The 24846-nt window shown below is 46.7% G+C and overlaps 1 long non-coding RNA gene across 1 annotated transcript in view; it reads left to right on the top strand.

Moving 5' to 3' along the window:
• LOC125434333 overlaps positions 1 to 24846 on the top strand; it is a 116102-nt gene that overhangs the window by 13946 nt on the left and 77310 nt on the right. Inside the window, exon 2 of the long non-coding RNA XR_007244768.1 lies at positions 14233 to 14319. This is a non-coding gene — a long non-coding RNA (uncharacterized LOC125434333). The remainder of the gene's footprint in view (positions 1 to 14232; positions 14320 to 24846) is intronic.

Below are 24846 nucleotides of genomic sequence, written 5' to 3' on the forward strand. Positions count from 1 at the left end.
ATCATTATACTCCAAATGCTACTTCTCCCCTCCTCCATTAGGAAGGCATCCTAACGCACGGAAGGCCAGCTTCTCTGATCTTGGTACTTGTTTTATTGTCTAGTCGGGAGACTAAAGGATTGGAAGTCATGGAGCTGTGAAGTTGGAAGGGGCTATAGAGGCCATCTAGTCCAACCCCTGCTCAATGCAGAATCGGCCTAGAATATTTACTTATTTGTTTTTATTTTATTTTTTATCTGTATCCCACCCTCCCCTGTAGGACTCAGGGCAGTGAACAGCAACAATCATAAACTGCAAAAAAACATCATTAATCATAGCATCACAAATAAGCAACACGAATAAACAACGGATGGCGACTCCCCCTTCTGTCCCCAGAACTACAAAAAATGTAAAGACCCAAGACTGAAACCCTCTAAACCATTTGCAACAGCGTCAATACAATAAACCTAGCCTAGTGACTAACCTAGAAATACAACATCAAATCACTAAACTAAGCCTAACACAAAATCAATCTATACCCAATGCTAGCTCTACAAAAAACTACAGGCAATACAACTCACTACCTAAAGTCACTAACATCATAATGGGAGGAAACCCGTACAATCTAACTAACCTACCTAGCACTAACCTCCCCATTATATCGAATAACAACACCTGAGAGTTAACTAAATCGGTCAGTTTAGGTGAGTGATGTTTATTGTTCAGATGCTGGGGTCCACCTGGGACAGAGTCTGGTGGGCAGTGGCAACACTGATGATGCTGACTGGGAGAGGGTCAGCAGTAACAACTATTAGAAGCCCCGCGCCCATTTTGGTACCTCCTGAAGTTTGGGGTATGGAATGTATCCCAGGCATGTATTTGTCCAGCTGATGCTTAAAGACTGCCACCTCCCTAGGTATTTGATTCCACCATTGCACAACTCTTACTGTAAATTCTTTCCCCTTAATATTGTTACCCAAAATGATGGGAGTCTATTCCTTTTAGAGTGGGGAATTAGTGAGAGCAAACTCTTGGCTTAGCAAGAGGTCAGGCAAGTTCGGAGTCTTTGTTGCACATGTATACCAAGGTCAGCTTTTGCAAGAAAATCCACAGGAAAGCAAATAAGTTTTAACATTTTTATTTAGGGATAATTGGAGTACATGAGCACTCAATACTCAAAGCAGCAGAACATACACACAGAGCTAGGATATAAGCACTGTTGAGTGGATAGGTTTGGAATCGATGAAGGGAATTTTGGGAAGTAAGGGTTATAGTCACCTTGTTCTTGGAGAGAAATGGTCTGCTGAACAGAACTGAGCGGCCCGTGGTTAGCTTTGGTAGAAGAAAGAATAACGCATTGTGGAACAATATCAATAGACAGAAAGGTGTCCAGGGATATTGAACACTGACTACTGGGAGAAGGGGCTTCTTATAGGGAGAAAGGGATCCTCAGGGTTATGCAAAGTGGCCCTTAATCTCTTTGGACAAAGAGGAGTCCTGCCTTCCTGGGGTAAGACAAGAGACAGACATCAACCTTAATGTGCTGAGTTGCTAGTCTAATGGTGGAGGCATTAGCTTGATGGGCCAAGCTTGGGAATGCCTGAAGGTGGGAGAAAACTGATGAAATTGCAGTTTCTATAACAATGACAATTCAAATGAGGCGGTCATTAGAGAGAGAGATTAGTCCAGTCTTCCGGGGTTTTGGTGCGGCGTGACCAAGGGGTAGACGGTTGCTGCAGGTGCCCAGGGAGAGCAAACACATTGCTGCAAGGTTGCACCGCTCCCTCCAGATTTTTCACCTCCCCCTTTGGATGGGACTCTTAATTACTCTGCTAACAGTAAAATAGTCCTCATAAAACAACCCTTAGGCCAGGTAAGAGCTAAAGGATGGGCTAGCCCTTCAGTTGGAGGCCTGGGAGGTAGAGGTAGGTGCTAGGTGAGCTTCAAGTGGGAGACCATTCCAGAGGCAAGGCATCACCCTTGAGAAAGCCTTACCTACTTTCATCACCTACTTCTCCTCTAAAGGGAGTGGAGGAGAGACAGGGTTTAGGAAAAACTTAAGAAGCAGATTGGCTAGTGCAGAAGGAAGCAGGCGTTCAGGTATCTCAGCCCCTGCCAATAACAACCAATGCTTTATCTTGCGTTTGCAACAAAGAGGTAGCCGCCGGAGGCGTTTCAGCATAAAAGCAACATGATTCCCGTTTCCTGGCTGCAACGTTTGAAACTAGCTGGCATTTTCTGACGGGTTTTACAAAAAGCAAGTCCACACGATGTGCGTGGCAGGAAGCTACCTCGGATGTGATCAGAATTGTGACTGTTGTGGTTTCCCAACTCAGGAATGCGTGGCCCCTCCCGCACATGCGGAATAACGCAATGTCCCAATTGTTTGCAAGCGGATTTTGCTATTCCGTACAGCTGCAAAGTGGATTGAAAGTGAAATTGAAAGTGCGTTATTCTGCATCTGTGGAAGGGGCCTATGTCTGCCTCCTGGTTTTTATACCACCCGTTGTGCCAGGTATAGATGTACCTGCTTTGTTATGGTGGTGGATTCCTCCCCTGTGTGGCTCTGACTCTTGCAGCCTAAATTCAAACAGGTAGATGCTGCATTAAAATACGGAATATCCAGAGGTGGGATCCAGCAGGTTCTCACAGGTTCCCGAGAGTAGGTTTCTAATTATTTGTGTGTGCCGAGAGGGGGTTACTAATGGGTGATTTTGCCACGTGATTTTTGCCTTAGTTACGCCCTCCTCTCAGCAGTAGCGCCCAGAACTTGAAGCAGTCTAGCAGGAGGTGCACCGGCGTGCGTGGCAGCCTGCGCCTGTGTGCATTCGTTTCCCTCCCAAGGACCGGCGCAGCGGCTGCGTCCTTCCCACAGCCACTTCCCCGTCGTGCCCCGCCCAGCCTCATTGGCGCTATGCCACAGTTTGAATCCCACCACCATGGGAACCTGTTACTAAAATTTTTGGATCTCACCACTGGGAATATCTCTTGAGGATACTTTTTATGAGCTGCTCAGGAAAATCTCTCCCCATCTTTGCTAAAATGTGGTGGGATGACATGGGGCCGATGTCATTTGCTTTGCCGATTCCCAGTTGGCCACAGTGGTGGGATCCAAAAATTTTAGTAACAGATTCTCATGGTGGTGGGATTCAAACTGCGGTGTAGCGCCAATGGGACTGGGCAGGGCACGACAGGGGCGTTGCCGGGCATTCCTGGGCGGGGCTGTGGCAAGGACGCAGTTGCTGTGCCGGTCCTTGGGCAGGAAACCAATACACGCAGGCGCAGGCTGCCACGCACGCTGGTGCACCTCCTGCTAGACTGCTTCGTTCTGCGCGCTACTGCTGAGAGGAGGGGCATAACTAAGGCAAAAATCATGTGGCAAAATCACCAATTAGTAACCCCCTCTCGGCACACACAAATAATTAGTAACCTACTCTCGGGAACCTGTGAAAACCTGCTGGATCCCGCCTCTGGTTGGCCATCCTCGGCGTAAACTACTCTTCCTTCCTTCCCTTTGAATTTCCCCTATTTCGAACTCGGCTGCCTGCCTCCTTGACGGGCTTTGTCGCCGATTAACCGGCAGCCGTTCAGTGTGAAATCTGGTAGCTGTCCTGCTTTCTCTCTAGGATTTGGTTTAGAGCTGCAAATATTATGCTCAGACGCATTTGAAGGGTGTTGGATAATTACTTTCTTTTTTATCTTAAGCTTTGTGGCGTTGGGGAGATAGCATGCGGCATTAGCAAGTTAAGTTAGCACAGTTGCTGGGAGTTCTGCAGGTCTTATTTGGTCCTCTCTTGCTGTATAAAAAAGTGTCTTTTCTTGTGCATATGTTAGCGATTCCCAAGTGAAGAGGCTGCAGTTCATAACTGGGGCACGCCGTCCTTGCAGGGTGGATAAAAATCAATGATTTAAAAAACAAAAATCATATTTTTAAATTTAATTCAGATTTTTTTTAAAAATAAAAGGTCTTCTAAGGAAAAACAATCTAATGATAGTTTTCTATTTCAGATACATTGTAATCGAAGGTTCTTCATAATGAAATAAGGATTAATTTTTAATTATGCAGCACGAGTTTGTATATTTATGCAGCGTTTCATTTTTTTGGTAAATAAACTCCATTAATCCTCTCACAATGTCGTGCTTGTCCAGAGATTTCTGTAAGATTATTTTGGGCTGTTTTTCCATCTAGAAGATTTCACAGAGGCTTGGATTTGCAGTTCTCAAAACTGGGAAACTGTGCAGAGATAACCACCCAGAGCCCTTTGGGGGTGGGCGGTTCCTAAATCTAATGATAAATAAAAACAAATAAAAAAACATGCTTCACAGTAAAAATGCTATAAAATAAACATATGGAGTTGGGGAAAAGAGCTTAATCTCATTGTTCCTTTGCTAATCTCTGCCCACAAAATCAGCCTCTTACCTAAGTGCCAAGTTTCAGGAAGTTCAATGTACAGAAATTGTTTGAATAGATCTGCATCAGGAGCTAAGTGTGAGGAGGGAGGGGGCAAGCAGTAAAAAGGAAAGCGTAACCTCTTGAGCAGAAAGCTCCACAAGTCTTGGGATCTTTGTGTATATAGGCTGAGGTTTATCGTATGATTCTCTTTTTGGAGGAGAAAATCTATGATGGCAGCAAGGCTATAAGAGAGGCCCAGTTTGGGAATGAAGTTCCTCTGCTTTTGGGTAAGGTGGGCATTGTTCTAAAAATAACTCTGTCATCTGGTGGTAAATATTAAAAGTTATGCCAGCAAGAATGAGTCTTTATGTAGAAAACCATGATTTCCACGCAGTCTTGCCGGCTAGTGATTTAAACCTGGATTTAAATCAAGCCTGCCTTGAATCCTTGCGAGTGGCTCATGGCTCAAAAGGGCGGGGGGCGCAGGTTGGGGCGGTTACAGGACTGCAAAGTGTTCCAGACCCTTTTTTTGTGATGGCACATTCCTGGCCTCGGGTTCAAGTGCTGCTTATTCTGCTAACAGAGAAGCAGCAGGCTCTGTATACCTTTGCGCTCCTATGTCGTGTTCGGGTTTGGGTCATAAGAACATAAGAACGTAAGAACAAGCCAGCTGGATCAGACCAGAGTCCATCTAGTCCAGCTCTCTGCTACTCGCAGTGGCCCACCAGGTGCCTTTGGGAGCTCACCTGCAGGAGGTGAAAGCAATGGCCTTCTGCTGCTGCTGCTGCTGCCGAGCCCCTGGACTGTTAAGGCATTTGCAATCTCAGATCAAGGAGGATCAAGATTGGCAGCCATAGATCGACTTCTCCTCCATAAATCTGGATAGATTGCCATGTGGGTTTCTTTTGCAAGCGATTTTTCCACCGGCCATGCTTCCTTTTTCAAAAATTATCTCCCCTCTCCCAAATCCAAAATGGCCACATTTTAACAAGAATAATTCGCTCACAAAAGACTTCTTGAGCACTATGTATATAACTCAGTGTACTCTGCTGCTAGGAACAATGGTAAATAGTCAGTGTGATGCTTGAGTTATGGCTAGAGCATGCAGAATCCGGGAATTCTTTTGAGATGGAATTCCCACTCCTGCTTTCACGGGAGGCTTGATGGGTAACCTTGGGCCAATTGCCTTCACACAGACTAACCGCTTTCACGGGGTTACTGTGAGGATAAAATGAGGAAAGGGGAGCCGTAAACAAGACTCTGCTGCTCTGCTGCTCCCGAGCACCTGGTCTGGTAAGGCATTTGCAATCTGAGATCAAGGAGGATCAAGATTGGTCGCCATAAATTGACTTCTCCTCCATCAATCTGTCCAAGAAAATCTATGATGGCAGCAAGGCTATAAGAGAGGCCCAGTTTGGGAATGAAGTTCCTCTGCTTTTGGGTAAGGTGGGCATTGTTCTAAAAATAACTCTGTCCTCTGGTGGTAAATATTAAAAGTTATGCCAGCAAGAAAGGGCAAGGGTCGGGAAAGTGGGAGCGAAGCGACAGTTTATGGAAAGAGTCTGGAGCAGCACGCTGGAATTTTTTGGTTCCTCGAGGCGGGCAGCGAGTGTGACCCGTGGCTTCATTTCGGCTGGTGGTTTCCTGGTTCGGCCAGAACTGGCTCCAGGTGCGAAAGCTGACGTATCCACCGCAGCCAGTGTTGGTAACCCTCCGAAGAGCTGTCCTTTGGCACAGGAGGGACACTGTACTGGACTTAGACTTTGTCATATTGCATATTGTTCAGTGCTAGATGTTTAGGTTTGGCAGCCCAGCTATCTTCAGCAGTGGCACAGGAGGTTAAGAGCTTGTGCATTCTAATCTGGAGGAACCGGGTTTGATTCCCCGCTCTGCCGCCTGAGCTGTGGAGGCTTATCTGGGGAATTCAGATTAGCCTGGGCACTCCCACACACGCCTGCTGGGTGACCTTGGGCTAGTCACAGCTTCTCGGAGCTCTCTCAGCCCCACCTACCTCACAGGGTGTTTGTTGTGAGGGGGGAAGGGCAAGGAGATTGTCAGCCCCTTTGAGTCTCCTGCAGGAGAGAAAGGGGGGATATAAATCCAAACTCCTCCTCCCTTCTTCTTCTTCTTCTTCTTCTTCTTCTTCTTCTTCTTCTTCTTCTTCTTCTTCTTCTTCTTCTTCTTCTTCTTCTTCTTCTTCTTCTTCTTCTTCTTCTACCAGTCCAACAGCCCATACAGCAGGCTGCTTTTAATGCCTCAGCTGTGGAAAAGGGGAGGGGTTTGAGAGTCACCTCTATAATCCTGTGCGGCTAGAGTGTCAGATTAGGACCTGGAAGACCCGAGTTCGAATTCCCACTCAGCTCGCTAAGTGACCTTAGGGCAGTGAAACACTCAGCCCACCTTTCAGGGCTGTTAGGATAAAATAGAAGAGCGGAGAACGTTGTAAGCCACCTTGAGTCCCTGTTGGGGTGCAAGGTAGAGTATAAATAAAAATAAATTCTGTACCCAGACTACTGAGCGAACGTGGTGTTTGAGAGTTTGGAACCTCTCCTTTCTTTGCAGCTTACACACTGTGGGATGACGTACAGGCATTACATCTTCACCTCTGTGGTTACGTTCCTCTTACTGGCTTTTCCTGCATCTTTGTACCATGAAGTCATAAATGCAGGCAACACTGCCCGGCCCCAAGCGCAAACATTGCAACAGGCATCAATTATCTTCCTGCCAGAGCATGGAGCACGCATGGATGCCACTGGAATCCTTTCGCTGTTAACGGAGGAGCTTTATGCTGCCCGTTCGGCTAAGAAGACATTGGTTTGTTGCAAAATTAACTGGAAAGCTAGCTGTTGAGAGCCACCATAGAAAATGGGAAGGGCTGGCTGTAATTTTTGTAATGACCTTAGCAGCCGTTTGTGGCCTATGAGGAATTGCAGGGAGAGAAATCCTCACTCCCCAGTCAATGAAAGATTGCTACGCCAATCAGCTATTGTCAAATAATCCATCTGACACAAAGGAAATTGATTCGTTCGGAGGAGTGTTTTACCGATTCCACGGGCCTCCAAAAAGACAAATGCGTGGGTTCCTGATAAAACCAAGCCTGAACTGTCCCTTGAAGCTAAACTAACTAAACTGAAGCTACTGTACTTTGGTCACATTATGAGAAGACAAGAGAAACTGAAAAAGAGAATAACGCTGGGAAAAGCTGAAGGCAGGAGGAAAAGAGGAGGAAGAGAAGAGTTTGGATTTGTACTTCGCTTTTATTTTGGATTTATACCGTGCTTTTCTCAACTGTAAGGAGTCTCAGGGCAGCTTACAAACTCCTTTCCTTTCCTCTCCCCACAACAGGCACTTGGTGAGGTAGATGGGGCCGAGAGAGTTCTGAGAGAACTGTGACTGGCTCAAGGTCACCCGGCAATCTTCATGTGGAGGAGCGGGGAATCAAACCTGGTTCTCCAGATTACAGTCCACCACTCTTAGCCGCTGTAGCACACTGGCTCTCTAACCCAATATGAGATGGATTGGCTCGATCAAGGAACTCCCAGAGCCCCATCCAAAGGGTGAGGGGGGGGGACACAAATCTGCAGCCGTACTGGCAAATTCGCCCTCCCTAAGGCACTTGTCCTGGTGGAGGGGTGATTGTGCCAGTGTGAAGCTGCCACAGTCTCCACACACACACACACACACACACCCGGCATTGGGTCATACAGTGCCCCCAGCGATCTGGAAATCCATGTGAAATTTTTGTCAGAACACGTGTGACTGTTTAGATGAGCAAAATCTAAAATGACAGCTGGACCCTCCTTCTAACAGGTGCCGTGTGCAGATTAGTACTGAGTGCACAGCTCGTACCGTGTGCAAACCTGATAAGGCGAGGGCACCTGATTGGTACCACTTTTGTATATAGTTAGCACAGACAGCAGTGTGATGTTGTGCCTGAAAACAACTGTGGTCTGGTGAAGCACTTTGTCAGTAGATAGCAATAAATAGAACTGCACTGGTGACTGTGTCTGTCAGTTCTTGTCTACATTGCGTCCTGCAAGGTGGTCTACTCCGAGTAAATCCGCTGCTTCAACAATTTTTTGGGGGGCCCCTTTATCCCAGAGAACAAGTCTGAATTTTTTCTTTGTATGTTATTTTAACTTTAAAAAAGAAATTGCGTATGTTGATGGTATTAAAAGATAAAGTAAGTTGACATTATGCAACAGTATACATATATTTCATGCATTCCTGAGTTTTAAAACTTTTCCTGCGTCGTCTACTGGCCTTTGCGCGCTGTCTGCGGCTTCTGTGAAACTCCCCTCCGAATTCCCATTTAATTTCTTATGGTAGCCTGCGATATATCAAAACTGTGATAGGGAAAGTTGTGATGTGGAAGGGATGACTGTACTTGGATGGGAGCCCACCGAGAAAGACCGTGCCGAGGCAGGCAATGGCAAACAACCTCTCATCCCCTCTTGCCTTGAAAAGCCTATGAGGACTCGCCCTAAGTTGGTTGCGATTTGAGCAGCCCCATACAAGAGTGGGCGCTCTGCTGCGATGCTGTGGCTGCCCCCAGCTTCCCCCACCCCCCAAGAGGCCTCCTGGCGGTGTGGGGAGACTTGAAGAGTGAAAAAGTCTCTCTACTGCCAAGAAGCCTCAAGTCTGGATTCGTGGCCGCTGGTGTAATGCCACAAATGACTGGGAGGGAGCTGACTGAAGTTGGCTCCTCTCCCGGCCATGTGCGTGGCCCGTCCTCACTATGCCACCGGTGGCATTAGGGGCGCTGAGACGCTGACTCCACATCCAGTACTGAATCCAGATGTGGGATCCAGCAGGTTCTCACCAGTTCCCGAGAGTGGGTTACTAATTATTTGTGGGTGCCGAGAGGGGGTTACTAATTGGGTCCGCTTTTCTGTCTCCACGCCCCCGCCTCCCGCTCTCTTCTTCTTTCTCGTAGCCCGAAGCTTGCCGGCTAGTAAGAGGAAGGACCCTTTAACTACTGTTGGGTCCAGGGGACTCTTTAGTTGTTTCTGTTGGCAGCAGATGATAGGACTTGCTATAATGAGTTTAAATTGTGGACCGAAAGATACCAGCTGGAAATTAGGAACTAGTTTTTTACAGTAACAGAGAAATTATTAATGCCCCGCCCCCGGAATGCCCCGCCACGCCCCCGTCATGCCACGCCCAGCCCCATTGGCGCTACGCCACTGTTTGAATCCCACCACCATGGGAACCTGTTACTAAAATTTTTGGATCCCACCACTGACCGCATCCCAGCACAGGGGTGTGTGTGTGGTGATGGAAACACCCTCTGCTGGGGTAAGTGCCACGGGGAGGGCGAATCTGCCGGCCCTGCCACGTGCCACTCCCACCAGTGGATTCCTCCCCCAAAGGGGCTCTAAGGCATTTAATTTTTATTATTAACGTGTTCCCAATGCTGCTTGGCTAGGCCGGCTAAAAGAGAATGATGGAGGGGGGCCCTCCAAAATTTTGCTAGAGAGGAGAGATTTGAGCAGGGATTACTCCCCTACAGAGAGGATCTTGAGGAAGGCTGCTTAGCTGCTCAACGATTTAAGAACTGATACTCGTAAAGAGGTTTATTTTTTTTAAATCAAGATGCATTAAGCAGTTTCGTTTTTGGTGAATAAAGAGGGGAGTTAACTTTGGGCCCGCCTTCCTTCTCAGCAGTTGGAGTAGAATCCTGCCTTCAAGTCATCTTTATCTGTTTCAGGCAGCGTGGCGTAGTTAAGAGCAGGTGCACTCTAATCTGGAGAACCGGGTTTGAATTCCCACTCCTCCACCTGAGTGGCAGAGGCTTGTCTCATGAGCCAGATGTGTTTCCGCACTCCTACATTCCTGCTGGGTGATCTTGGGCTAGTTACTCTCAGAACTCTCTCAGCCCCACCTACCTCACAAGACGTCTGTTGTGGGGAGAGGAAGGGAAAGGAGCTTGTAAGCCACCTTGAGTCTCCTTACAGGAGAGAAAGGTGGCATATAAATCCAAACTCCTCTTCTTCTTTCAGAACTAAAAACTTCGTTTTGAAAAGGAAAAAGTAATATTGAAAAATCAGGGGGAAAGGGGTGTGTATACCCTGTTTCCCCGAAAGTAAGACATCCCCGGAAAATAAGACGTCGTAGAGGTTTTGCTGAAGTGCTAAATATAAAGCACCCCCCGAAAGTAAGACGTAGCAAAGTTTTTGTTTGGAAGCATGCCGGTCGACCAGAGCATGCAGCTGTGGAGCGGAAAAATAAGACATCCCCTGAAAATAAGACATAGCACACCTTTGGGAGCAAAAATTAATATAAGACACTGTCTTATTTTCGGGAAAATAGGGTAGTAACCCAGGAGGAAGGGAAGGCAGCATGGTATAGCACGATCTCTTCAGATCTTGGAAGCTCCACAGAGTCAGTACTTGGACAGGAGACCACCAGTGAAGGCTGTGTAGAGAAAATGGCAAACCACCTCTGCTTCTTACTTGCCTTAAAAGCCCCTTGCTGGGGTAGCTGTAGGCAGGCTTGGTTCTTTTATGGGATACCTCCAAGGAAGACTGTGCAGAGAACAGCAATGGCAAACCAGCTCCACTCCTCCTTTACCTGGCATAAGTCACTTGTGATTTTTCATTATTTTTTAAAATCGGATTTATATCCCGCCCTTTCCCAACTAGGTTGGGCTCAGGGCAGCTAACAGGAGTTAAATCAGAAGTATACGAAAACAGAATATAGCTATAGCTAAAACCACAAAACCCTTGTGGTGGTGATGGCCACTAACCTGGATAGCTTTATGGAGGAGAAGTCGATCTTTGGCTACCAATCTTGATCCTCCTTGATCTGAGGTTGCAAATGCCTTAGCAGACCAGGTGCTCGGCGGCAGCAGCAGCAGAAGGCCATTGCTTTCACATCCTGCATGTGAGCTCCCAAAGGTACCTGGTGGGCCACTGCGAGTAGCAGAGTGCTGGACTAGATGGACTCTGGTCTGATCCAACAGGCTCTTTCTTAGGTTCTTATGGCGATGAGCAACCATATAAATTTACCAGGACAAAAGCCGGAAGAGATGGTTATCAGTGATCAGTACATAATAAATGCTAACTGTGGTTGTTATTGAGAGGCCAGCGAGATGGAAGAAGAAGAAGAGTTTGAATTTATATCCCCCCTTTCTCTCCTGTAAGGAAACCCAAAGTGACTTACAATCTACTTTCCCTCCCCGCCCCCCACAACAAACACCCTGTGAGGTAGGTGGGGCTGAGAGAGCTCCGAAGAGCTGTGACTAGCCCAAGGTCACCCAGCTGGCATGTGTTGGGAGTGCACAAGCTAATCTGGTTGATCAGATAAGCCTCCACAGCTCAAGTGGCAGAGCGGGGAATCAAACCTGGTTCTCCAGATTAGAATGCACTACACCACGCTGGCCCTCAGGGACCGTGGGTGGCTTCAACCAAAGTCCTGGTGGAACATCTGTCTTGCAGGCCCTTGGTGAGGTCCCGCAGGTGTCAGCTGACCAAGAGTTCCACCAGACTCAAGTTAGGATCGAAAAAACCCAGGTCCTTGGGGCCAGGGACCACCAGCAGGTTTCCATCAGAGCACTGAAGCATCCTCCTTGGGTGATTTGACGGTGCTTTACACACGTACAATATTCCGGGAAGGGGGGAAGTCAGTTTCCTCTTTGGCCTATGGCCCTGGAGCAGGGGTCTGCAACCCGCGGCTCCGGAGCCGCATGCGGCCCTTTCGTTCTTATACTGCGGCTTCACGTGGCTTGGGTCCTCTCAGCCTCCCTCGGAGTGTCACCCTAAGGGTTAATGGGAAAGAGTCCCCGTTCCTAGAGAGGCACAGCCCGAGACAGCTATTCCAAGCCACTTCCGGCTTTCCTGCCCCAGCTGCCTGGTTGGCTGATGACAGTGATGTAGCACTTCATGGATTTCATAACACACTATAATTGTTTATACAAAGTGTAAAGCAGGGGTCTTCAAACTATGGCCCTCCAGATGTTCATGGACTACAATTCCCATCAGCCCCTGCCAGCATGGCCAAGTGGCAGGGCTGATGGGAATTGTAGTTCATGAACATCTGGGGGGCCATAGTTTGAAGACCCCTAGTGTAAAGGTAAAAAAAACAATATGTACAGTGTTATCTTCATTTTAAATGTCAAAAAGGATTTGTGGCTCCAAGTATTTTCGTTTCCATGGAAAACGGGTCCAAATGGCTCTTTGGGTGTTAAAGGTTGCCGACTCCTGCCCTGGAGCAATGTGGGAAAACCAGGGTGGGTAAAAATCGGTTTTTAAAAAACATTTAAATCGGATGTTTAAAATTTTAATTGGATTTTAAAAAATAAAATGTTTTTTTGGGAAAAATGTATTTAAAGATAGTTTATAGTTTTCTGTCTAAGTCACATTATAGTGCAGAGGTAATTGATTATGAATTAAGGATTAGTTTTTAATTATGTAGCATGAGACTGTTTATTCGTGCAATATTTAATTATGTTTTGGTTAAATCAGTTCCATTAATCCATTCACAATGTCAAGCTGTTCCAGAGGTTTCTGTAAGATTATTTTGGGCAGTTTTTCCACCTAGAAAATGTTGTCACAGATGCTCGGTCTTGCAGTTCTCAAAACTAAATTTGTGTCTGCAGAGATATCCTGCGTGTCCTTCCCAGTAAAAATGTTGTAAAATAAACACTTGGATATGACCAAAAAAACAAATTTAAATCCCATTCTTCCTTTGCAAATCTCTGTGCACAGAATCCACCCTTACCTCTTAAATGCTAAGTTTCGAGAAGTTACATGAATACAAGATTGTTTGGAGTGGAATAAATCTGCACAAGGAGCTACATGTGAGAAGGGAGGGGCAAGCAGTAAAGATAAAAGTGAAACCTCTTGAATAGAATGCTTCACAAGTCTTGGGATATTTCTTTGTATGGCCTGAGGTTTATCATATTATTCTGGAGGAGAAAATCTAAAATTGCAGCAGGCTGCTGCAGCAAAGAAATGCAAGGCCTGATGGCACAAATGAAACTGGAGATAGTTTATCATACTATATAATTCAACAGCGTGTTCCCGTCGACAAACCAGAAAAGGCAAAGGCTGCTGGAAAGTGTAGTTCAGTGCCATCCGGGAAGGCCCAGATTCCAGCTCCTAGCAGAAGGGAAGGGACTACATTTCCCAGCAGCCCTTACAAAGACTGCTGCTGGAGGGAATACTTCTGCCTTTGTGTAGGCACTTTCCAAAGAGGAGGGGATGGTGTTGTGAAAGCAGCAGCTAGCTCCTCCCCCCCCCTTTGCAAAGCCGGGATGCAGCTTTGCAAACTGTGATTTTCTAGATCTCGTTGTATTTTCTCTTTCAAGGGGCATTATTGCTAGTTTCATAATTTCATAATTGCCTGTCTATGTATTTCTGCTAATATCACCAAATCAGGAATTTTGATATAATTGTAAAGCTAATCCAAAAAGTTATTATTCTAAAAATGAAACCTTCATCCAGTTGTAAATATTAAGGTCATACTAGCACATGGATAGTGAGTAGGAAACCATGATTTAAATCAAGTCTTACTGACTGGTGATTAAAATTGTGATTTAAATCCAATGCACCTTGGGGAAACTATGGATTTGCTATATTTGTACTTAGCTTTACATTTACTGCTGATGTGTCATCCCCATATCTGTAATGCTGGGAGAAAAAGATGTTGTGTACTGCACATCAGGACTGATTAATAAATTTTACCCCTTTGGGAATGATGCCTGCTTAAGAATGTAGTTTTTCTTTTCCCAAGTTGGTCTTTTGCGGTTTGCAGTGAGCGTTGCATTTGTTGTTAAATGTACCACGTTTAATGGCATGATACATTCTGAAACTAATTATTCCTTTCTGTTTTTGCTTTTTCTTTCTTCCTCTGGCTAGGACATGTATACCTCTGAGAAATCTTGGACAAGATACCTTAGCTTAAAACCTGCCTGGGACTTTAAGAACAGAGGATATCAGTCATGAGTGAGTACATGTTCTTTTGACGATACCCAAGGCCGCGTATTCGGTTTCCAGTTGTTAAAAGCAAACCTTTCCGGCAGCGTTGGGGAGTTTCCACTGTCTCGGTAACCTCTGTACGAAGTGATGAGTGTCTTTACCGTTGCCTGCTCTCTGCTCCCTCCCGCTGCCTCCTTTGCTTGTTTAAATAGAAATGTTCACCTGGAAATTCCCTGCACAATCCCCACGGAATTGAATGGGAGGTGTTCGTGGGAGTGTAACGATCCAGTTCTCTTGACCGCAGAGATAAATTAAAGCGTGGAATGGCAAACACGTTCAGGGCGCTGAACTGAGTAACTTTGGCCCCTCTTTACTTACGCCTTCTATCTGAGTCTGAAAAAAAAAGCTTCTTCCTTTGGTCATTAGAAGGGTGTCTCTTTTTTGTTTTGTTTTCTTGGCAAGGTGAAAGTTATGTAGAGCGTTGCTTTTGCTGCCCTTGCAGGTATCATCATTTTGCTTGGATCTCTCTCCGTCATGTAAGTGCCTCCGCCTGTGGATAGGAAAACTGCCCTATGGCCTTTCTCAAGCATCTATTAAAGGTGGCAAAGAAGGCGTGACAGATTGGACTCTTGCTTTGCCCCCTGGGAACGTTGCAAGTTCAGAGTCGGGCGATGAATGTCAGAGAGGAACCTCTGTTTTGGCCTCACTTGCTTTAGAATCGGAACATGACTGCCCTGGGGAAAAGAGGTGAACTTTGACATCTGTCTAGCGTTGCAGCAAGCATGACATATTTCCTGGTTTGCTACCTGCACGAGTAAAATGGAACGATAGGCCGGATTCTCTCCGCTGGGGTAGATTCTTGTAAACCATAAAAGAGGGCTACAGGAAACGGTGGAATAAGGGAGGCATTTTTCGTTCCGGAGGTCGGACAAGAAGAGGGAAAAATACTCCGTGGGAAGTTCCCTTTCTCACATGTAATGAAATGTCGCCTCTACTAACACAACATGCTCCGTGACCTTTTTTTAAAAAAAACGTGTTAACCATTGTGTAGGGATTTGGTAGGCATATCTTGCTGGTGGAAAGGTCAGCTGCTTAATTTATTGCTATCGCTGTTTTTGCAGAGGCAGAAGCACGGAATCCGACCAATTGTCTGGCGGTTTTCTTTGTGTAGTTATTATAGAGCACTTGGGAAATTTAATAACTTGGACTGCAACTGCAAGCGTTAATGGCAAACATTCTGAAACATAAGACAGTGGCGAAGATGTACCCAGCGTCGGCGTTGTTATCGTTCGTGAATGCCTTTTCAAAGAAAATGGGTAAAGAAATAAGAGGATTAAGCGCTACAGAAACCAACTTCGCTGTCTTTGAATATGGGAAGCTTGGCTGTGGAGTTGTCATGTTGGTGTAGATCTTGCTATGTTGTCATGAGTTGTCATGTTGTTGGTTTTGGCCCTCTTTGGAGAATGAAGGAACTACCCCTTATTTAAGCTATGTTCACCCTGCTTAGACCACCAAAGAAATTCAGGTTCATGACCCGTAAGAAGAAGAAGAGGAGTTTGGATTTATATCCCCCCCTTTCTCTCCTGCAGGAGACTCAAAGGGACTTCCAATCTCCTTGCCCTTCCCCCCTCACAACAAACACCTTGTGTGGTAGGTGGGGCTGAGAGAGCTCAGAAAAGCTGTGACTAGCCCAAGGTCACCCAGCTGGCGTGTGTGGGAGTGCACAGGCTAACCTGAATTCCCCAGATAAGCCTCCACAGCTCAGGTGGCAGAGCGGGGAATCAAACCCGGTTCCTCCAGATTAGAACGCCCCTGCTCTTAACCACTACACCACTGCTGCTCTGGCAAACCACCTCCAAATGCCTCTGATCTTGAAAAACCTGTGGGTCTTCACGCCTCAGCTATGATTTGACAGCCCACGCGCCGCTGAATAATTCATGGCCACACAGGTATTTCTAGTCTTCCAATACTTTATCTCTTGTGTTTGCATTAGAAGGACACATGAGACGTCTAGTAGCTATTTTCGGCCATGCAGACATCGACCTGTAGTTTAAAAAAAAACACTTTTGTGTAGCTTCTTGGTTTTTCTTAAGTTGTCCTTTCTAATTGGCCTCGGTCTCGGTGGCCTGAAGAGCAGAGGGGGATTAAAGAGTAAACGGGTCTCGCGTTTGCAAGCAGTTCCAGCCGGCTTGCACTTCTGGCTGCAGTATAAGTTTTAAGAATATTCCCTGCCTCTGCAGTATAAGTTGAAAGACTTTCCCCCGCCTCATGCATTCTAGACTCCTGTCTCTATAATTCTGCTATTGGCAAATAATAATTTGCAAACCTCACTGTGTAACGCGGCTGTTCTTTAGCGGAGTGTCTATGTAGTTTCATGTACTGACTAGTTGCAAACCTTTGTAAACACTGTGTTTTGACAGGTGTGTGATTTTTAAAAAAGGCTTTCATGGTCATGAGCTTTTCTGTGCCTTTTGGACCCCACTCCCCTAGTGTTTAAACCCATGTGGTGGTCTGTCTTGGCTAAGAAGAGGTTGGATTTATATCCCCCCTTTCTCGCCTGTAAGGAGACTCAAAGGGACTTATAATCTCCTTTCCCTTCCCCCCCACAACAAACACCCTGTGAGGTAGGGGGAACTGAGAGAGCTCTGAAGAACTGTGACTAGCCCAAGGTCACCCAGCTGGAATGTATTGGGGTGCACAGGCTAATCTGATTCCTGAGATAAGCCTCTGCAGTTCAAGTGGCAGAGCGGGGAATCAAACCCGGTTCTCCAGATTAGAGGGCACCTGCTCTTAACCACTACGCCACGCTGGCTCTCATGAGTGTTTCACTTGGGATAAGAAGGCCTGAATTCAAATCATCGCATTGTCATGACCGTCACTGGCTGAACTTCATCTGAGAGATGATTAAAAAAGGGTAATATTGGGTGGCTGCTCTATGTGAACTTTCCTTAGAAACTAAAGTGACTAAACAGAGGGTATTGTACTTTGGTCACATTAAGAGAAGACATGCCTGTGAAGACGCCCACCATAGATGGGGCGAACTATTGGGAGCAATATTGGGACCAGACCACGGCCACACAACCTGGAAAACTCACAACAGCCAATCATTTATTAATTTTTTTATACTTTCACCCCACCTTTTTCCTAACTGGTCTGGGCTTAGGGAGACTAACAACACTAATAATTACAGTTTAAAAATACAAGTGAAGAGGAAGAAGAGTGTGGATTTATACCCCACCTTTCTCTCCTATAAGAAGATTGAAGGTGGCTTAAAGCTCCTTTCCCTTCCTCTCCCCACAACAGACGCCTTGTGAGGAAGGTGGGGCTGAGAGACTTCTGAAGAACTGTGACTAGCCCAAGGTCACCCAGCAGGAATGTAGGAGTGTGGAAACACATCTGGTTCACTGGATACGCCTCTGCCGCTCAGGTGAAGGAGTGGGGAATCAAGCCAGGTTCTCCAGATTAGAGTCCACCTGCTCTTAACCACTACGACCATGCTGCCCTATACAATTCAGTTAAGATACTATCACAAAAGTTAAGGCTCTCAATAGCGCCCTGGACACAGCTCTGCCGGTTGATACCTTTTGTTTTCAGTTCTAGGAAGGGACATGTGAATGCAGCGTGATGGAGCTTACCAAGATGGCAAGGGAGGCATAAAGGGAGTCGAGGGAAAGGACAGAGAAAGGGTAGAAAGGAAGGAGGAACCACGGAAAGGAAATAAACTGGGGGGAAGGGGGGGCAGCTGATGTAAAACCTTTGCTTTCATCAACTGTAAGCCTGGTGGAGTATCTCTGCCTTGCAAGCCCGGTGGAATTCTGCTGGGTCCCACAGGGTCCAGGTCCCATTGGGCAGAGTTCCCAACAGTCTGGGGCCAAGGCTTGATAAAGCCCTGGATGAGGACAGTCAGATGTGTTTGCTGCCAGGGACCACCAGAAGGTCGTTATTTGGTGAGCACAACGTGGTTCTTTGAGGGGCATAGTGCAGGAGGCGATCCCAGACCACTCATGGGGAATTTGAGTTGACTCTGTTTGTTTGTTTGTTTGTTTGTTTGTTTGTTTGTTTTTGAGGCTTTTAGACCGCCCCATCCCCGGAGGGCTTTGGGCGGTGTACAACAGATAAAAACAACAATGCAGAGTTATTAAAACATTAAAAGCAGCAACAGTTAAATAATAATTATCAAAAAAATAAGGATATGAGTGGGTCCAGCATCCTAATTTTAAAATTCCCTCCCCTCCCCCCCCAGAGGGAGGCATGGTGGCCTCGTTAGCTGACAGATGCCCCAGATGTCGGGGTCAGATGAGGACCAAACCGGGGGGGGGGTCAGACGAGGACCAAACCGGGGGGATTTTGTACGCTGCTATTGATTTTAAGGCTTGTAATTGTGTTTTAAATGATTGTTGGATATTATGGGTTGTGTTGTAAACCGCCTCGAGCCCTCCGGGGATGAGGCGCTCTACAAAATCTAAATAAACATCTGTCAAATTCAGAAGGCAGCCCTGCTGGGATCCGCACGAATACTACGCCGATACATTACAACTTCCTAGGCTTCTGGGTGAGGCTCGAATTGTAATGAAGGCCAACAACCAGCTAAAGATCTGGCAGCTGTGAAATGTACGACGACGACGACGACGACGACGATGATGATGATGATGATGATGATGATGATGATTTAGAGCTTTAAAGGTCAGCACCAATTCCGTGAGTCTGGTCCAGTACTCAGTTGGAAGCCGTACAGCTGATGGAGGACAGGTGTTATACATGCCTTCCACGGGTTCCAGTAGAAGAAAAGGAAGTGAGGATTGAATGGGTTTTGCAAACTGTGTTGTATGATGGGGCTCTTGATGGAGAATCTGAAATTTTTAATGTTAAAAAAGCACGTTTATGGGCTTTTGTGTATTGCCTTGCTAGCTCCCATTGACAGAGGCTGAACTGTCCTGAACATGCAAAAGGGACTCAAAGCTCCACCCTTTCCACCAGCCTGTTCTTGTCATATCTCAGGGGCTAAGAAGGGGTTGGCCCTGATTGGTACTTGGATGGGGGACCTTCAGGAAAGTCCAGTGTCTCTATGCTGGATGGCCCTGGCTAGCCTGATCTTGTCAAATCTCAGAAGCTAAGGTTGGCCCTGGTTCATATTTGGATGTGAGCCTTGAAAATCCTATGGGATCCACCGTGACTTGACAGCCCTTTCCATCACTACCCATGGCAGTCATGCGCTGTTGTGCTCTGTGTTTCACGTCGCACAAGTCGAACGGTTAGCCCTGTATCCCAGCCACAAATTACACAGCCGTTCTTCATATGTTGTGCATTTCGTAGTTCAGTAAAGAAATAACTCCTCACCACTTCTCCCCAATCTCCTTTCTCTTATTAAAGTTAAGTGTTGTTGACGGCTGCGTCTTGAGTTACCGTTGGAAGGGAATAACTCCCATTGCCTGCTAAGAGCTTGACATTCAGCATATTCAAATGGAAAGATTTCTGACAATACATCTCTTAATGCATCAGGGTTTTTGCTGGATAAAGTTGAATGCACACTTTACTAGCCGGAATTGATTGCAACTGTCTGCTCGCTGCGTGCTTCTAATGAATCTGCATTCCTTCCGGTCGCTAAATGAAAGCTCCTGACCTCCGTGCTGGGGCCGCATCCTGTTATATAGCCGATTAAATCTCACCGCAGACATGTTGTGCGCAGTGGCGTTTTTGATCTGGCTAACCAGCTGTGACAGATGGGATTGTGTGGTTACCTTCATGTTTCTGGGTGACGGGGAAGCGGGTAATTGTCTCATTCATGTCCTCTGCCCCCCCACCCCCCACCCCCTCGTAGGACGCTGATGAATTAGGGCAGCGGAGAGCGGCTTTCTCCTGCTGTCTCTTCGAATTGGACGGAGGAGAAAAGAATCCCAAATTTCCAGCGATTCATTTACTTCTGACAGAACTGCTTTGCTTTTCAGTGTTTGCCCGGGAAGGTTAACGGTGGATCTTCGCCGTCCTTGAAAACTACTGTGTTGACCGACTTCACAGTTCTTTTTTTCTCTCTCCTTGCAGGACGTTTTTCTTACAATGTGTCATTTGATCCTAAGTAGATTGCTCAGGAGTAACCCTCCCCTTTCCTACCTGACTCAGTGTGGTTTACTACCTAATGTATACAGCAGTGGTGGCGAACCTATGGCACGGGTGCCAGAGGTGGCACTCAGAACTCTCTCTGTGGGCACGCGCAAACAGAGTGCCGCCCCACACACATCTAGGCTGGCCTGGGCCGCTGGGCTTGATTATTAGCATTGACATAGTTTTGGGGAAGCAGTGTAGGTAACCCTGTTAAGTGCCGTTAAACCCCATTGATTTTCATGCAAAGAACTAAAGTGCGATCCTTGACCTGGGAGTAAGCTCGGTTGCTGGCAATGGAACTTGCTTCTGAGTAAATCCTCCTAGGGTCGTGACTCATCCATTGGAAGAGCTGCACGGTTGCTTCAAAGCAAAGCCACCGACAACCACCAAGCTTACTCCTGAGTAACACACGCCTCGGAGCCAACCATTTTTTCTCAACTAAAACCTCCATATTCGGGTTAAATTGCTGTGTTGACACTTGCAATAAATAAGTGGGTTTTGGGTTGCAATTTTGGCACTTGGTCTCAAAAAGGTTCACTATCGCTGGTATACAGGATTGGAAACCCGTCACTCTTTGGATCTACCTCTCTTTCCTACCTGATTAAAAGGAAGTGCTGATGTGTAGAACCGGGGCTTGGATACGGGTAATGTGATGGATGAGAGTATGGAAGCTGAATCAATCTTGACGAGACGGACATTCTCTGGGTTAGTGGAAAGACGTAGAGGAGACTTGAGATCTCTCGTCTTCTGGATGGGGTTATGCTTCCTTTGAGCAGCCAGGTTCACAGCTTGGGAGCGCTTCTGGACAGATCGGTCATCTTGGAAAACCAGGTGGCTGTGGTGGTTTCGAGTGCTTTTCATAGAATCCTAGAGTTGGAAGAGACCCCCAAGGGCCATCAAGTCCAACCCCCTGCCGTGCAGGAGAACACACAATCAAATCACTCCTGACAGATGGCCATCCAGCCTCTCTTTAAAAACCTCCAAAGAAGGAGACTCCACCACACTCCGAGGTAGGGCATTCCACTGTCAAACAGCCCTTACTGTCGGGAAGTTTTTCCTGATGTTTAGGTGGAATCTCTTTTCCTTCACCTTGAACCCATCACTCCTGGTCCTTGTCTCTGGAGCAGCCGAAAACAAGCTTGCTCCCTCACCAACATGACATCCCTTCAAATATCTAAACATGGCTATCATGTCACCTCTTAGCCTTCTCTTCACCAAACTAAACATCCCCAACTCTCCAAGTCTCTCCTCGTAGGGCACGGATTTTGCCCAGGTTCTCCTGGTGCGTCAGCTGTGTCCATTCCTGGCTCAATCAGAGCTAGCTATAGTGATCCATGTCTTAGTTACATCTAGATTGCACTATTGCTACGCACTCTGCTTGGGAATGCCCTTGAAGACTGTTTGGAGGATGCATGTAGTGCAGAACACTATGGTTGGACCGTTGCGTCTAGCTATCGGGAGCATGCGGCCCTGATATTATAGCACTGTGGTGGCGAACCTTTGGCACTCCAGATGTTATGGACTACAATTCCCATCAGCCCCTGCTAGCATGGCCAATTGGCCATGCTGGCAGGGGCTGATGGGAATTGTAGTCCATAACATCTGGAGTGCCAAAGGTTCGCCACCACTGTTATAACAGTTACACTGGCTTCCGATCTACTCCCAAGCCCAATTCTAGGTGTAGTGGTTAAGAGCAGGTGGACTCTAATCTGGAGAACAAGGTTTGGTTCCCCACTTCTCCACCTGAGTGGCAGAGGCTTATCTGGTGACCCAGATGTGTTTCCCCACTCCTCCATTCCTGCTGGGTGACCTTGGGCCAGTCACAGTTCTCTCAGGACTCTCTCAGCCCCACCTACCTTACAAGGTGCCTGTTGTCAGGAGAGGAAGGGAAAGGAGCTTGTTAAGCCACCTCGAGTCTCCTTACAGGAGAGAAACAAGGGGTACAAATCGAAACTCTTCTTCGAATGTATATGTTGTGACTGAAAATAAATGGCCCAATAATGGGATTAAAAGCTGTGGAATAATAAGATGAACAAACAAGGCATACTTATCTAGACTCAAAAGATGAAACGAGCGTATCTTAATACTTAGTTTGCATGAACACTATATTTCATGCACATTGATTTTTTTACATTTAATTTATTAGCACTTGAAATCTTGGAAAGAAAAGGAGAGAGGATGGGAGAGGGGCGCTGCATGTTAAATGGCTAAGCCCAGTGCTCGGAGAGAATCATAGAATCATAGAGTTGGAAGAGACCTGAAGGGACATCAAGTCCAACCCCCCTGCAGTGCAGGAACACACAATCAAAGCACTCCTGACAGATGGCCATCCTGCCTCTGTTTAAAAACCTCCAAAGAGGGAGACTCCACCACACTCCGAGGTAGTGCATTCCACTGTCCAACAGCCCTGACTGTCGGGAAGTTTTTCCTGATGTTTAGGTGGAATCTCTTTTCCTTCACCTTGAACCCATGACTCCTGGTCTTAGCCTCTGGAGCAGCCGAAAACAAGCTTGCTCCCTCACCAACATGACATCCCTTCAAATATCTAAACATGGCTATCATGTCACCTCTTCACCTTCTCTTCACTCACTCAGTGGAGTGTTCCACCAGACTGGGGCCAGTACCAAGAAGGCCCTGGCCCCGGTCGAGGACAGCTGGACAATGTTGGAGTTAGGGACTACCAATAAGTTGATATTTGCCTGGCACAAGGCTCTTTGGGGGACATATCGGAGAGGCAGTCTCACATGCACAACAGTTCCATCCGTTGTAATGTGTGGACCCTCTCCGCTGTGACTCCATTGCTACTTCTACTAGTACTACTTGGATCACATCCTTCCTCCAAGGAACAAAGGGATTTGGGGGGCAGGGGAGGTTTTATCCAGTTTTTATCTTTGCAACAGTCTCGTGAAGTGTAGCCGAGAGCATTCCGCCTGTTGAGTTTCACGAAAGTAGAGATCTTCTGAAGTTCTTAAGTGTCGTGGTACATTTGCTCTTGAAGATGTGGGACCCCGACCATTTCTGTTCCTTCAAGTCTTTTAGCCGTTAGAGACCATCACAGGAGCATCTCCTGCTCTCTCCGTGAACGTCACGTGGACGTCGCTCTCCATTAGCGATCAATCGGAAAGGCAAAGGTTGACAATTAATAGCTGTTGCTCCTTAGTCCCTGGTGCCTCTTGGCCATTAAGCAGAGTGGAATCAATTACAGATTCTCTGGTGGTTCGTAGGTCCTTATAAAGAATCGGTTCTGTAATGGGAGGAAGGTGGAGGAAATCAAGACGTCGGTTCCTTGAAAAGGATAAAAGAGACCCTTTAAACGTATGAACACATCGCATACCTGTCAGCTCTGCAGTATCTCCCGCAAGCCCAGATGCGGACGGCCAGAAATGTAGTCAGCGACGGCAGCTGGCGAACTTGCCTTATCCCGAAAGCGGGAGAGCTTGGCAGCTGCTGTGCACTTAACAAGTTCATTTTGTTTCTGCTAAGCTGTTTCTGTTGTGAAGTGACAGGTTAAACGTGGGTAGCAGAAACCTGTGGCTATACAGGTAGATGTGTATCTGGAGTGACTCTGCATAACTGTTTCCTTCTCGGAAAAAAATTGGCGAAGAATTCCCCCGTTACATTTCTCAGCATACTTTTGGCACAAGGTAATTTGGTATCAAGGTGTTCCCTTTGGCCAAAACAAACAAAGGCTGATTCCGCACGGGCCAAAAACAGCGGTGTGAAAATGGTGTGAAAACAGTATAAACCCTTTTACACCGTTTTAAACCCTTTTACGCCATTTTCACACTGTTTTCACACTGCTGTTTTTGGCCCATGCGGAATCAGCCAAAGTGAATTTCAAGGGAGATAAATGTAAGATACCACACTTAGGCGGGAAAAATAAAATGAAATGCACAGATGTAGGGTGGGTGACACGGGGCTTGACAACACTACATGCAAAAGGGATCTGGGAGACCACAAACTGAACATGAGCAATGTGATATGGCAGCCAAGAAAGCCAATGTGATTCTGGGTTGTGTCAATAGGAGTATAGCAGCGATAGCTAACCTTTTTGAGACCAAGTGCCCAAATTGCAACCCAAAACCCACTTATTTATCGCAAAGTGCCAACACGGCAATTTAACCTGAATACTGAGGTTTTAGTTCAGAAAAAACGGTTGGCTCCGAGGCGTGCGTTACTCAGGAGTAAGCTTGGTGGTAGTTGGTGGCTTTGCTTTGAAGCAACCGTGCAACTCTTCCAACGGGTGAATCATAACCCTAGGAGGGTTTACTTAGAAGCAAGCCCCATTGCCATCAACCGAGCTTACTTCCAGGTAAAAGATTGCACTTTAGTTCTTCGCATGAAAATCAGTGGGGTTTAACAGCGCTTAACAGGGTTACATACACTGCTTCCCCAAAACTAGGTCTTAGGTTTAATGCTAATAATCGAGCCCAGTGGCCCAGGCCAGCCTAGATG

Source organism: Sphaerodactylus townsendi, linkage group LG06 (assembly GCF_021028975.2).
Source record: "Sphaerodactylus townsendi isolate TG3544 linkage group LG06, MPM_Stown_v2.3, whole genome shotgun sequence".
In the NCBI taxonomy this organism is placed as follows: domain Eukaryota; kingdom Metazoa; phylum Chordata; class Lepidosauria; order Squamata; family Sphaerodactylidae; genus Sphaerodactylus; species Sphaerodactylus townsendi.